Source organism: Parasteatoda tepidariorum, chromosome X1, assembly GCF_043381705.1.
Source record: "Parasteatoda tepidariorum isolate YZ-2023 chromosome X1, CAS_Ptep_4.0, whole genome shotgun sequence".
Classification (NCBI taxonomy): Eukaryota; Metazoa; Arthropoda; class Arachnida; order Araneae; family Theridiidae; genus Parasteatoda; species Parasteatoda tepidariorum.
Window position 1 is genome coordinate 10,710,322 of NC_092214.1, and position 6,546 is coordinate 10,716,867.

Below are 6,546 nucleotides of genomic sequence, written 5' to 3' on the forward strand. Positions count from 1 at the left end.
ACGCCGTAAAAATTTACACAGACGGTAGTGGACTGGGAAACCTAGCTGGTAGCGGCGTCTTCATTGAAAAATCTGGGCAAAATTACTCCATCTGTCTCCGTAATCCTGATTTCACTTCAGTCTTTCGAAGTGAATTAATCGCAATTGAACAGGGCATCGATGCTATAATCAACGAGAGTGACTTCGGAGATCTTTGGATCCTGTCGGACAGTCGCAGCTCCCTTCAGCACCTACACAACTGGACTAAAGTTGGAGACAAAACAAGCATCTCCATCCTTCTTAACTTCAACTTATTTCAAAGCACCACGACGTTCATCTTCAGTGGATACCATCCCACGTTGACATCTTTGGAAAAGAGCAAGCAGATCGCTTGACCAAGGAGGGCTGCAGTCATTTAACATCTTCGTCCTCAGCCCTTACCTTTTCAGAGTATCAGTCCAAAATCAAAAGCCATCTATCAAAAACTCATCATTGGTATGCGTCCAAGGAAGCGGGCTCTTCACTTGTTCATATAGGTGATAGAGCATCTCAAACAGCTATTTCCAGATTGGCAAGTGGACACACGAATAGTCTCTCGTACTTTAAAGGAAGAAAGAGTTATGCAGTCTGCTCCAAATGTGAAGCCCAGCAGGCCTCAGCCGAACATATCCTCGACTGCTTAAGCCTTTCCAAGGAGGACTTATATGCTTCTCCACTTCTTGTCATCGACATTTTGAGGGTCAACAACCTACTGGATCTTGTCTGACTTCGTCAGAAAATTAGAGGATAAGAAACAACAACAACGATTTTATTATTATTTTATTATTGTTTTATCATTATTCTATTTTATTATAATTTCATTTTATTACTTTTTTCAATTAAAAAATTTTAATGCGAGGCCATGTAGCAAGCAACTTTATTATTAAATAAAAGAAAATTAAATTTCATTTAAAACTTTTCTTGATTATTATAGTCTTTATATGCTTTATTTGAATTGCATTTTTCCATTACTTTTTTCTTATATAATGTAGGTCGGTTCCTTATTTACATCTCACTAGAGCTGCACAATGGGCTATTGGCAACTGTCTGAGATACATCCCTGGGAATGATCCGAAGACATAGCACCGCAATTTTGATCCTCTACAGAGGGGATGGCTCCCCTGCTTGCGTAGCCCAACGACCAACGAGCGTAGTCGATCACTTCACGGTAGAACAGTTTCACGAGGAACGATGCCACACACCCTCGTTCCCTTCGCAGGCTGATCAAAGTGGTTACTGATTGCAACCTGTCATGATTGACTTCGGTGTTCTACTGGGAACCGTGTCCTTACGATCAGCCCACTGCTGAACTCTTATAAAATGTAAAATAAAAACTGCTACACATACAGAAAAATTATTGCATTTTTATCAAAAATACTTTTTTGATTGAAAAGTACTTAAAAAAGTATGCCCTTTCCTGTGCAGTAAATGGTGAGTGGTGCACGTTAAATCTGTCGAGTCATACCTCCATGTTCCCATAACAAATCCTTCCTCTGGGGGTAGTGATCCAGAAGTTTCCTTGTCTTCTGGATTGGTTCAAAATTACAGAGCTACGGAGTTGAACATTAGTAGTCGTAAGCCCAACAACGGTTATAAAGAATAAATAAAAAAAACTTGGTAAAATATGCCCTCTTACCATACCTCACACTTAATTCTGTTTTCTTATGCAAAGCCTATAAAGTAGAGAAATTGTAACAATCAACAATTTTAAAAAAATAAGTCTTACCTTATACCTCAATCTGTCTTCCAAGATCTCTAAGACTCAGTCCTCTTTCAAAAATATCTCATTGTGATAGGACTGATTCCAGGTTCAAATCTCGGCACTGGTAGAGTAATTTTTTTCTCTAATTCTTAAAACCAGGAAGGTGGCTCTTGTAATTGTGTTTTTTTTTTCTTTTTAGATTGAAAAAATAAATATTTTTTCAAGAAAGTTGCTGGAAACAATGAAAAAGTTTTTAATAAAGTGTCTATTCTTCACCAAATCAGAAGAAGGAGTTCAGTTGGAAAGATGCCTAGAAGGTGTTGTGAAAAGTCTCAGGTTCAAACCTGGTAACTTTATGATATTTTTAAACATAATGTAAAAATAATTTTGGACCATCTCGTGAGATACTGAATAACTATTATCATACTAGAAAGGAGAACTGAATGATATATATAATAGGTGGTTGTTGACTTTCACCGGTGAATGTCGACAAACACCAAATACGTAGGTGAAAGATTTCATTACATTCTTGTACATTCGGACCCTCACAAACAATCACATAGTCGCTTTGGTGAATGTCCCAAATATTTGTTATATCCAATTTTATATTAATTTATTCGTTCATATTATTATATTTATTTGATATATTTATATTTATTCTGTATTTTAATACTTAGTGACGATAGATTAGAAGAAACATCAGTGTTTGGAGTATCGGGCAAATATATACCGNAGGGTTTTAGAATAGAATTTCATAATACTCCTAGACAAAATTGACTTATTTCAGTGGTCAACATACAAGATAGACAGGTGGTCAAGTTACAAAGGTTTTGCTTCTTTATATTATATAGGAAAAATTCCGTTCTTGATAATTGAAGTCAACTTATGCAGGTGTCCAACTTGCAGGTTTCTCTGTATATATATATATATATATATATATATATATGTATTGTATATATATATATATATATGTCATGTAAGACGGTAGAAATTGAATGACTATTATCATACAAAGAAAATTGATTTTCGAAATTTGCCAACTTTTGCTTTTTCTTTTATTTGAATGTCAGTAACAAACCAACTGCAGAAATGAAATTTTTGAAGTTGTATTTTTCAGTAAATACTTTCTGTACAAATGTATTCTTAAAAAAATTTTGTTCCCATGTGTCAGCTAAAATGCATAAAAATTTATAATTTCTCCTTTTTCTTTAATTGAAGTAAAAAAAATATATTATTTCTCAAACTGAATCATATTTATTAATCACACTTCGAGATATTTCACATTAATGCTATAGATTAAATAGGAGGCTGTTAAGTATTGAGTCCTTCAATTATTACATAAGCATGTTTTTGAACATTTCAGACACCTTCCCTTTTTACATGCTTAATTAATTCTCAAGGGGCCATCTTAAATTTGATTTTAGTAATCCAATTTCAGGATGAAATTCAAACAAAAGATGTTACATTTAACCAAATTAAATTTTAACTTAATTTTTAAAATTTTGAGTTGAATATTCTTTAAAAATCTTTCGTGTTTTCCTTATGTGGTTAAAATTCTTGAACCTTGAAATTGTCTGAAGAATTTTTCTCTAATTCCCAAATTTAACCTATATTTTAAGTTTGCTGTATTTAAATTTTGTTACATTTGAAATTGAAAATGTTTTTTAAAAAATTAGGGATTTTAGTCTTGTTTATAAGTTGTAGCCCCTTTTACGTAATAGTTGAACTCATTTATTAGACAACCTTCAATTGTCTTCAATTTAAAAAGGTTAATAAAGATTTCCTAGCCAGAAACAGTAAGCCAGTTAGTAGGATAAATTCTTTCTTTGATGAAAAAGATCCCATGTTCAAATCTGATCAAACCATTCCCCTGATGTATTTTTTATTCCCCTAAGGTATTTTCTAAACACCATCAAAGCATTTTTTACATTTTTTAATATTATGGGGGAAAATGGAAAATTAGTTTGTTATTTATCATTATGGTATTTTTGAAAAATATGACATTAAATATTTCACTTCAAATCAGTTTTAAATGAATAAAAAATTTCAAATTAATCTGACACACATAATTTTCCTCAGATTTTATGAGTTTTGAACAAATTTTTACAGCAGTTACAAATATATTTTTAGTCATATGTCATTATTTTGCGAAAGTATGACTCCCATTTTTTTTCATAAGAAATCGATTTTTAAGAAATCCTGAGGTGTAGAAAATTTTGAAAAATTCATAAATTGTCAATATTATTTTCAATAAAAATAAAATTTCTACAGAACAAAATTTTTTTGAATGTTTTAAATATTTTTATTGGTAAATGTTTATAAAATATCATAAAAAATATATGACGTATAAATATTATATAACATTTATGAAATGTATGACGCATATTCCTTCATATAAAAACCGATTTTAATGTCTTTTGGGTGAAAAAATTTTATTAAAAAAATTCATTAAATGTCCCTATGGCTTTTCAAAATCTTTAACATGTTTTCAACAAAATTACTTATATTTCAAAGTATTCCATAAATATTTTTAGTCCTAGAGGAAAGTTGTTGTGCTACTTTTCTCATCTGAATTTTGCTCATAAAGAACTGACAATTATTTTAATTATAAAATACAGTTTTTGCACTATTAAAAATTCTGTGCTTCGTTGCACTAAAAATTAGTATTCATTTGCTGACTGCATAAAATGGAGCTAAATTTTACCATATTTTGATGATATTTTTACTAGCTCCAAATAACAGTAGAAGATTGCACCAAAAGCAGGTGTTTTGAAGAAACAAAACACCGATTTTCATTCTTTCTTTTTTTTTCTTTTATAAAAGCAGNCCATAAATATTTTTAGTCCTAGAGGAAAGTTGTTGTGCTACTTTTCTCATCTGAATTTTGCTCATAAAGAACTGACAATTATTTTAATTATAAAATACAGTTTTTGCACTATTAAAAATTCTGAGCTACGTTGCACTAAAAATTAGTATTCATTTGCTGACTGCATAAAATGGAGCTCAATTTTACCATATTTTGATATTTTTACTAGCTCCAAATAACAGTAGAAGATTACACCAAAAGTAGGTGTTTTGAAGAAACAAAACATCTATTTTCATTCTTTCTTTTTTTCTTTTATAAAAACAGAAGAAGGTTGCACCACTACTGGTCTTTTCTTTTTTTTTTTTTCTTTTTTTTTGCGTATGCCTGTTTAGGCAGTGGGGATGCGATTGTTCCTGTTTTTCAGCGGCGCCATCTATGGCTAGGAATTCGACTTCTGCTACGCCATTCTCACAACCACAAGCCGTTTATAGGGTGGGTCACATCAGGGCTAAAGAGAATACAAGGGCTAGTTCACTCCGCTCTTAGAGCTGAAGCTACGATTGCTCTTAACCTAAAAGATAAAAAGNTGCAGGTCATGGAAGCTATATTATAACCGCAGTTGAACAGCCGACCCAATTTTGCGATTTACGACTACTAATGTTCAACTCTGTAGCCTTGTAATTTTGAACCCAATACCGAAGACAAGGGAGCTCCTGGATCAAATATTGAGAGAAATTTGCCTTCGTGGAGGACTTTTTGATGAATCTAACCCGCGTTTGCGTTACATGGAGAAAAATACGACGAGAACTTCCCACGGTTAGCCTGACGGCAAAGGGAGTCTAATCCATGATTCACTGAGGATATTTCAGGTGAGCACAGTGGTAAGATTCGTATTGACCAACCATTGGTAGTATTCGAAGCCAGCTCACCTGATCTGAAGGTAAAGCCATAGCGACGCCAAAGAAGCTATTTACCGTAAGAAGTTATTTTATGACTTACCTCTACTATGGCCAAACAAATTAAATTTTATACTTCCAGCCAAGTTTAAAACATAAAAGAAATGAATTCATGCAAATAAGCCACTTACAAAACTAAATAAGTAGAAACTTGAAACAACATGCATTAGTCGTCCCGATACACCGAGTTCTAAAGAAAACATGCTGTCGTAAACAAATATAGTTTAGTTTACAGCCACCGTCAAAGTTTTGGGACTTTTATCAAATTTTGGTGCAATCAGTTGCTTCGTGGAAATATTTCTCAATCATACTTCACAATTTATGGTGTAGCTGAAATAAAATGATCTTTCATTTAACTAAATTTTCAGATAATGAGAAACTTAGCACTAAATGCTGGTTAAAGATTTACCGAGTTTTTTTACAGTGTATTTTTTTGGTCATACTATTTGTGCTATAAGCATGGATTGTTGTCTGTCTCACGAAATTTTATGAACCTCAAGTAGCTTTAAGCATTATAGAAAATTCAATCCTTTGCATTTTTACTTACATAAGTAGAACTATAAAAGGGGTCATGAAAAGTTTTACTCCTCGATATAAGTTAGGGAAAATCTTGCAAAGTAAATCCACAAAATGCTTCGTTTTAGGGAATAGGGGAAATTTAGTAATTACAATTGGTTTATTAAATACGTCGCGTGATTCCCACAATGAGCAAAGGGGAAATTGTCTTGCTTTTAATTAATGCATACTTGAGCCAAAAATAGATTAAAGGACAGATGTGAATTTAAAACTGTGAGAAAGCATTTTGTTCTGAATAAAAATTAAGAAAAGGATTTACAGAAATGGAATAACATAAAAAGATTAATTGAAGCTTTTGATGTTACATCCCCCCTCCCCGAAAATTTTAATTACAATCCAAAAATTTTAAAATTATTATCTATTTGCAAAATCTTCCCTACGATAGAAGCACAAATAAAATGAAAAGAATAAAATTTGTAAAGTTAGCACTATATAAAAGTAATATGAATTATTAAAAAAAAACACACATTTGTACTTTTGGTAAAAAT